Here is a 9,629-nt window from a genome sequence, read left to right on the forward strand (position 1 = left end):
TTAAAATCTTATTTTCTCTTACGTCCTAGAGGATGCTGGGGACTCCGTAAGGACCATGGGGATTATACCAAAGCTCCCAAACGGGCGGGAGAGTGCAGATGACTCTGCAGCACCGATTGAGCAAACAGGAGGTCCTCCTCAGCCAGGGTATCAAACTTATAGAACTTTGCAAAGGTGTTTGAACCCGACCAAGTAGCAGCTCGGCACAGCTGTAGTGCCGAGACCCCTCGGGCAGCCGCCCAAGAAGAGCCCACCTTCCTAGTGGAATGGGCCTTGATCGATTTAGGTAACGGCAATCCCGCCGTAGAATGCGCCTGCTGAATCGTGTTACAGATCCAGCGAGCAATAGTCTACTTTGAAGCAAGGGCACCAATCTTGTTGGTTGCATACATGACAAACAGTGCTTCTGTTTTTCTGACTGTAGCCGATCTGGCCACGTAAATTTTCAAAGCCCTGACCACATCAAGGGACTCAGGATCCTCCAAGTCACGCGTAGCCACAGGCACCACAATAGGTCATATGAAAGGATGAAACCACTTTTGGCAGGAATTGACTACGGGTCCGCAATTCCGCTCTATCCATATGGAAAACCAGATAGGGGCTTTTATGTGATAAAGCCGCTAATTCCGACACTCGCCTAGCCGAAGCCAAGGCTAATAACATGACCACCTTCCAAGTGAGATTTTTCAACTCCACCGTTTTAAGTGGTTCAAACCAGTGTGACGTAATGAAACTTAACACCACGTTAAGGTCCCAAGGCGTCACCGGAGGTACAAAAGGAGGCTGAATATGCAGTACTCCCTTCACAAAAGTTTGTACTTCTGGGAGAGAGGCCAATTCCTTTTGAAAGAAAATGGATAAGGCCGAAATCTGAACCTTAATAGATCCTAATTTTAGGCCGAAATTCACTCCAGTTTGCAGGAAGTGAAGGAAATGGCCCAGATGGAATTCTTCCGTAGGAGCATTCCTGGCCTCACACCAAGAAACATTTTCGCCATATACGGTGATAATGTTTAGATGTCATGTCCTTTCTAGCCTTTATTAGCGTAGGAATAACCTCATCCGGAATACCCTTATCCGCTAGGATCCGGCGTTCAACCGCCATGCTGTCCAACGCAGCCGCGGTAAGTCTTGGAATAGACAGGGCCCCTGTTGCAACAGGTCCTGTCTTAGAGGAAGAGGCCACGGATCTTCTGTGAGCATTTCCTGCAGATCCGGATACCAGGTCCTTCGTGGCCAATCTGGAACAATGAGGATTGTTCTCACTCCTCTTTTTCTTACTATTCTCAACACCTTGGGTATGAGAGGAAGAGGGGGAAATACATAGACCGACTGGAACACCCACGGTGTGACTAGGGCGTCTACAGCTACTGCCTGAGGGTCTCTTGACCTGGTGCAATACCTCTGTAGCTTCTTGTTGAGGCGGGACGCCATCATGTCTATCTGTGGCAGTTCCCACTGACTTGCAATCTGTGCGAAGGCTTCCTAAAGAAGTCCTCTATTGGATGCAGATCGTGTTTGCTGAGGAAGTCTGCTTCTCAGTTGTCCACTCCTGGAATGAACTGCTGAAAATGCGCTTACATGATTTTCCGCCCAGCGGAGAATCCTGGTGGCTTCTGCCATTTCCACTCTGCTCTTTGTGCCTCCTTGGCGGTTTACATGAGCCACTGCGGTGATGTTGTCTGACTGGATCAGAACCGGTAGGTCGCGCAGCAATGTTTCCGCTTGCCGAAGGGCGTTGTGTATGGCCCTCAGCTCCAGGATGTTGATTTGAATACAAGTTTTTTGACTTGACCCAAAGACCTTAGAAGTTTCTTCCCTGTGTGACTGCTCCCCCACCTCGGAGGCTCGCGTCCGTGGCTACCAGAATCCAGTCCTGGATGGCGAACCTGCGATCCTGCAGAAGGTGAGCACTCTGCAGCCACCATAGGAGAGACACCCTGGCCCTAGGGAACAGGGTGATTAACTGATGCATCTGTAGATGTGATCCGGACCACTTGTCTTGTAGATCCCATTGGAAAGTCCTCGCATGGAACCTGCCGAAGGGAATGGCCCCGTAAGATGCCACCATCTTTCCCAGGACCCGAGTGCAGTGATGCACTGACACCTGTTTTGGCTTTAATAGGTTTTTTTTACCAGAGTCCTTAGTTCCTGGGCCTTCTCTATCGGAAGATAAACCCATTTCTAGTCCGTATTCAGAATCATACCCAAGAAGGGCAGATGAGTCATAGGAACCAACTGTGACTTCGGGATATTAAGAATCCAGCCGAGTTGCTGTGACACCTTCAGCGAAAGTGACACGCTGTTCAACAACTGCTCTTTTGATCTCGCCCTTATTAGGAGATCGTTCCAGTATGGGATAATTGTGACTCCTTGCTTGCGTAGGAGCACCATCATTTCCGCCAATTACCCTGAAATTGGTAATGACAATACTGTACCGTAATTCTCAGGTACGCCTGATGGGGTGGATAAATGGGAACATGAAGGTATGCAGCCTTTATGTCTAGATACACCATAAAATCCCCCCCTTCCAGGCTGGTGATGATTGCTCTGAGCGATTCCACCTTGAATTTGAACCTTTTCAAGTATAGGTTCAGAGATTTTAATTTTAAAATAGGTCTGACCGAACCGTCCGGTTTCGGGACTACAGCCAAGGTTGAGTAATATCCCCTTCCTTGTTGAAGGAGGGGAACCTTGAGCACCACCTGTTGGAGATACAATGTGTGAATTGTATTTAATATTAACTCCCTTTCTGGGGGAGAAGCCGGTAGGGCCTTTAAGGAAAACCGGCGAGGATGCACCTCTTCGAATTCCAGCTTGTAACCCTGAGAAACAATTTCTATTGCCCAGGGATCCACCCGTGAGTGAATTCAGATGCGGCTGAAGAGTCGAAGACGTGCTCCCACTGGGGCGGACTCCCTTAGCGGAGCCCCAGCGTCATGCGGTGGATTTAGTAGAGGCCGGGGAGGACTTCTGTTCCTGGGAACTAGCTGTGCCCTGCGCCCTTACCTCTGGTAAGAAAGGACGCTCCTCGTACTTTCTTGTTTTTCTGCGACCAAAAGGACTGCATTTGATAATGTCGTGCTTTCTTAGGCTGTGAGGGAATATAAGGCAAAAGATCAGATTTACCAGCTATAGCTGTGGAGACCAGGTCCAAGAGCCCTTCTCCACACAATTCCTCACCCTTGTAAGGTAAAACCTCCATATGCCTCTTTTAGTCGGCATCACCTGTCCATTGCATGTTCCACAGGACACGTCTAGCAGAAATCGACATAGCGTTGACTCTAGAACCCAGTAGACCAATGTCTCTTTGAGCATGTCTTATATATAAGACAGCATCTTTTATATATCCTAGGGTCAATAACATGGTATCCTTATCTAGGGTTTCAATCTCCGCTGATAAGGTATCTGTACACGCTGCTACAGCGCTATAAACCCATGCCGACACAATCGCCGGTCTGAGTAGTGTACCAGAATGTGTGTAAATGGACTTCAAAATACTTTTCTGCATGCTATCTGCAGAATCCCTGAGGGTAGCTGTATCTTGGTATGTCAGCGCTGCCTTTTGGGTAAATGTGTCAACGCCTTGTCCCAGTGGATTCCCATCGTATCCTGGCCCTAGCAGGGAAAGGATACGCCATGAGAATTCTTGTGGGAAACTGCAGTTTCTTGTCTGGAGATTCCCTCTCTTTTGCACACAATTCATTTGGTTGATGAGAGGGGGGAAATGTTATCTCAGCTTTCTTCCCCTTAAACATGTGTACCCTCGTGTCAGGGACAGATGGATCATCAGTGATATGCAAAACATCTTTTATTACAATAATCATATATTGAATACTCTTCTGCCAGTTTTGGCTGTAACTTTGCATCATCGTAGTCGACACTGGAGTCGGACTCCGTGTCGGTATCAGTGTCTTATTTTGGATAGTGGGTGTTTTGAGACTCTGAAGGTCCCTGCGACATAGGGACAGACATGGGTAGATTCCCTGTCTGTTCTCTAATCTTTTGTGCAATAAATTTACCTCAGCACTTAATTCCACATATCCAGTCAGGTGTCGGCGTTGTCGACGGAGACACCACACACACACACATTTGCTCCATCTCCTCCTTAGAAGAGCCTTTAACCACACATTCAGGGAATCCTCTTTTCTGAAGACAATTCCCCCACAAGGCCCTTTGGAGAGACAGAGAGAGAGTATGCCAGCACACATCCAGCGCTAATACCCCAGGAAAAAACACACAATGTGTTTACCCAGTAGCGCTGTAATACTATTATTTGCTGCCAATTTTGTGCCCCCCCCTCTTCTCTGAAACCCCCTTTCACCGTGGATAAGCAGGGGAGAGTCCGGGGAGCTTCCTCTCAGCTGTGCTGTGGAGAAAATGGCGCTGGTGAGTGCTGAGGGAGAAGCCCCGCCCCCTCGGCGGCGGGCTCCTGTCCCGCTTAAATATAATAAAAACTGGCGGGGGCTCTTTATATATACAGTGCCCAGCTGAAAATATATATCTCTTTTGCCAGAAATTAGGTTTATATTGCTGCCCAGGGCGCCCCCCCCTGCACCCTTACAGTGACTGCCGTGTGGGAGGTGTGTGGGAGCAATGGCGCACAGCTGCACTGCTGTGCGTTACCTCAGTGAAGATCATGAAGTCGTCTGCCGCCTCTGAAGTCTTATTTTCTTCTCATACTCACCCGGCTTTTATCTTCCGGCTCTGTGAGGAGGACGGCGGCGCGGCTCCGGGACGAACTCCAGGGTGAGACCTCTGTTCTGACTCCCTCTGGAGCTAATGGTGTCCAGTAGCCTAAGAAGCAGAGCCTTGAAACTCACAGTAGTAGGTCTGCTTCTCTCCCCTCAGTCCCTCAATGCAGCAGCCAGGCAGGCTCCCTGAAAATAAAAAACCTAACAAATATACTTTCTGTCAGAAAGCTCAGGAGAGCTCTCTGAAAAGCACCCAGTCTCCACTGGGCACAGTATCAAACTGAGGTCTGGAGGAGGGGCATAGAGGCAGGAGCCAGTGCACACCAGATCTAAAGTCTTTCTTAAAGTGCCCATGTCTCCTGCGGAGCCCGTCTATCCCCATGGTCCTTACGGAGTCCCCAGCATCCTCTAGGACGTAAGAGAAAATCTGTTTTTGTTTTTTTTTATTTTTTTTTTATACAGATTTTTATATACAATTTCGGCTGTGTGACGCCAATTTTTCATTGCTTCACATATCCCTACGGTCTTTCTCCATCTATACTAATAGGGTGAAGGCACTGCTGGTGTGTGTGTGTGTGTGTGTGTGTGTGTGTGTGTGTGTGTGTGTGTTTAACATGTCATCTAAAGCACCAACCAAGACCACATACATTTGTTGTGTACTCAAAATGTGAGAAAAAGAGCACAAGTGTTGGCAGCTCTAGGGTGTGCGACACCTGTTTGGGAATGGACTCTCAACTTGGGAGCAGTGGTCCATCCGGTTCATGGGAAAATGCCCTGGCAGATATTTCTAAAGAAATGGCGGAATCTCGCAAGCAACATTAAGAATGGGCTGCAGGTTTCTCAAAGACTATGGAGGAATTCCTAATTAGACTTATTCCGCCCGCATAGGTAGAAACGACTGTGCGCAAATCTGTAAAGAGACCTCTTCCTGTTCTGCAAGTAGAGTTGGAAGAGGAGGAGGGTCTCTTGGCGGATGAGGAAGACAGGGAGTCAGTTGAGATATTTGAGGTTAGTCCTCAGGAGGAGGACTCAGAGGTGAAGGGCTTAGAATCCCTTAGTGAGGATTTTAATCAGGTCCTTAACTTCAAAGAAGAGAAGATTAAGGAACCTGAAGTGTTTGATCTGTTTGAGTCTCAGAAACCGCAAATGGCAGTATTCCCGATTCCTCAAACACTCCAGGATCAGATGGGAGAAGCAGCCAGAAGCAACCCTCATGCTGGTGTGTGCCTTTTTGGAAGATGCCATTTGCCCAGAGTTATTTAGTGACAGAATTGCCTAGCATCACCTCCCACTTTGGTTTAAGACACCAAGCTCGCAGTAGAAAGAGAGGAGTGGTGCCGATGTCACAGCACTCAGGGAGGAGAGGAGCCTGGAGCATGCTCGCAGTCAGCAGCAGTGACAATACACCCGTTTGTTTCTGGAAAGGAGAGTGGTGCCGCAATACTAGAGGCGGATATCATATACCAATTGGGTGATCGGGTAATTGCCGGGACTCAGACATTTCTGTCTTACAGTGGTATCATACACAGATGGACTGCATGCCTTAATACTTTCATAGGATGCTGTGGTAAACTGCATCGAGCTCATGCAAGTATTGATTCTATTCTGGGACCTGTAGTTCTACAGACTGTCCTATTGGCCGGATGAGTGTGAAGCACTCTAGTTTACTTCTATATTGAACTTTGATTCAGGTTTGTGAGCAAAGCAAAAAAGCACACAACTGGACAAAACTATGATGCACTGCAGGTGGGACAGATGTAACGTGCGTAGAGAATTATACCACTTTCAGACATAAGTCCTGGGCAATACACGACCCAGGTCTATCAACTCTGGAATTTCCCGCGTCTCAGTGTGATACCCCCATTCACACTACACCATAAACCGAGGAAATTTCCAGATTGGATGCATTCACACTAAACCCGGGTCTGCCCTGGAATCTGGTGTTTATTTAAAGGAGACGCTTTCTTGTATATTATACAGCCTTTGATATTTGTTAATGAAAAATCTGTGGTTTTATTTCCTATTAAATAAATTTTGCTTTAAAGCTGTGCTGCTGTAGTTACTAGGTAATGCTCTTTTATTTAATTTGTCTTAGGTGCTCCCACTCACATTCTCCCTCCCACACCCAGCTATCAGCCAGTATTACTATTCCTTAGTTTCAGATCTGCGCTTCTTGGGCGGGATGTAATGGCTTGCGAGGCTGCTGGAGCTTCTAGACTCCTGCCAAACTTGTACTTTTTTTAAAGCAGCAAACGTTTACAAGCCAACACTTGGTTAGGTTTGCCTTGTAAATGTTTGCTGCTCTAATGTTGCTTAAAAAAAGTATGAGTTCGGACGGAGTCTCAGAGCTCCGGAAGTATCTCAAGCCATTACATCCGGCTCCTTGTGTGTGAACTTCCCGTAAATATACAGCATTTGCATAGTCTGTTCTGTAAAGCCGGGTACACACTAGTTGATACGCTCCATGAACAATATCGTCATTGTTTTCCCTTGAACTCCCGGCCAAACGAGGTAGTGCATACGCACTGAATGATATATCTAATGGTTGTTTAGTGACGTCATCCTACCTCCATGCTGGACTTGCTTCATCGACAGTCAAAATTGACCAGCATGTACAGATGACAGAGGACCTTGCTAACGCTAGGCGGGAGTGCGCACCGTTAACGAGATTGTGCATACGCACTGGGTGATATTATAAATTATATCACTCAAAAGGGTGAAAAAATAGTTTTATGGTAAGAACTTACCCTTGTTAAAACTCTTTCTGCGAGATACACTGGGCTCCACAAGTCTGGACAATGGGGTGTAGAGTAGGATCTTGATCCGAGGCACCAACAGGCTCAAAGCTTTGACTGTTCCCAGAATGCACAGCGCCGCCTCCTCTATAACCCCGCCTCCCAGCACAGGAGCTCAGTTTAGTTAACCAGCCCAATGCAGTAGCAGGAAAAGAGACGACAACGGTTAGTAGCCACATACACCACACTCTCACGACAAGAGAAGTGTCAGCGGCTAATGCCATATCAACCCAAAGAAGCTAAGTGCGTCAGGGTGGGTGCCTTGTGGAGCCCAGTGTACCTCGCAGAAAGAGTTTTAACAAGGGTATGTTCTTACCATAAAACTCATTTTCTGCTGCGGGGTACACTGGGCTCCACAAGTCTGGACAATGGGGATGTCCTAAAGCAGTTCCTTATGGGAGGGAACGCACTGTAGCGGGCACAAGAACCCGGCGTCCAAAGGAAGCATCCTGGGAAGCAGCAGTATCGAAGGCATAGAACCTTATGAACGTGTTCCCGGAGGACCACGTAGCCGCCTTGCACAATTGGTCAAGGGTCGCACCACGTTGGGCCGCCCAAGAAGGTCCAACAGACCGTGTAGAATGGGCCGTAATGTGAACAGGAGCTGACAGACCAGCCTTCACATAAGCATGCGCAATCACCATTCTAATCCACCTGGCCGGGGTCTGCTTGTGAGCAGGCCAGCCACGTTTGTGAAATCCAAACAAAACAAAGAGAGAATCAGACTTTCGAATAGAAGCAGTTCTCTTCACATAGATACGGAGAGCCCGTACCACATCCAAAGACCGCTATTTGGGAGACAAATCAGGAGAAACAAAAGCTGGAACCACAATCTCCTGATTAAGGTGGAACGAAGAAACCACCTTAGGTAAATATCTGGGACGAGTCCTAAGAACCGCCCGGTCACGGCGAAAAATCGGATATGGGGAACTACAAGACAAGGCACCCAAATCCGACACTCTTCTAGCAGAGGCAATAGCCAGCAAGAACACCACCTTAAGGGAAAGCCACTTAAGGTCAGCTTGAACCAACAGGTTCAAATGGAGGCTCCTGCAACGCCTCCAAAACCACCGACAAGTCCCAAGGAGCCACAGGCGGGACATAGGGAGGTTGGATACGCAACACACCCTGAGTGAAAGTATGAACATCAGGTAAAGTCGCAATTTTTCTCTGAAACCACACCGACAAGGCAGAAATATGAACCTTGAGAGAGGCCAGACGCAGGCCTAAATCTAGGCCCTGCTGTAGAAAAGCCAAAAGTTTGGCTGTACTAAACTTGGAAATGTCATAATGGTTAGATGCGCACCAAAAAAAGTAGGAATGCCAGACCCGATGGTAAATCCGAGCAGAGGCCGGTTTCCGGGCCCGCAACATAGTTTTAATGACCTCTTCAGAAAAACCCTTAGCTCTTAAGACGGAAGCTTCAAGAGCCACGCCGTCAAAGACAGCCGGGCTAGATCCTGGTAGACACAGGGGCCCTGAACGAGGAGGTCTGGGCGTTGTAGAAGTGGACGCTCTGACGATAGGCCTTGCAGGTCTGAGAACCAGTGCCGTCTGGGCCAGGCCGGAGCTATGAGAAGCAGATTTCCTTTTTCTTGCTTGAACTTCCGAATTACCCTGGGCAGGAGTGACACCGGAGGGAACACGTACGACAGCCGAAACCTCCACGGCACTGCCAGCGCATCCACGAATGCTGCTTGAGGATCCCTTGTCCTTGCTCCGAAGACCGGAACCTTGTGATTGTGTCGAGACGCCATCAGATCCACATCTGGAAGACCCCACCTTTCCACGAGGAGTTGAAACACTTCTGGATGGAGGCCCCACTCGCCGGCATGCACAACAGGACGTTGACTGAGAAAGTCCGCTTCCCAATTCAGGACTCCCGGAATGAATATTGCCGATATTGCCGGTAGATGGCGTTCTGCCCAACGTAGAATCCGTGAGGCTTCCTTCATTGCCAAACAGCTTCGAGTGCTGCCTTGATGATTTATATAAGCCACTGTGGTGGCGTTGTCCGACTGTACTTGAACAGGACGGCTCTGAATCAAATGCTGGGCTAGGTTCAACGGATTGAAGACCGCCCGCAATTCCAGAATGTTGATTGAGAGGAGAGATTCCTCCTTGGTCCACCGACCCTGCA

Source organism: Pseudophryne corroboree, chromosome 2, assembly GCF_028390025.1.
Source record: "Pseudophryne corroboree isolate aPseCor3 chromosome 2, aPseCor3.hap2, whole genome shotgun sequence".
Lineage (NCBI taxonomy): Eukaryota > Metazoa > Chordata > Amphibia > Anura > Myobatrachidae > Pseudophryne > Pseudophryne corroboree.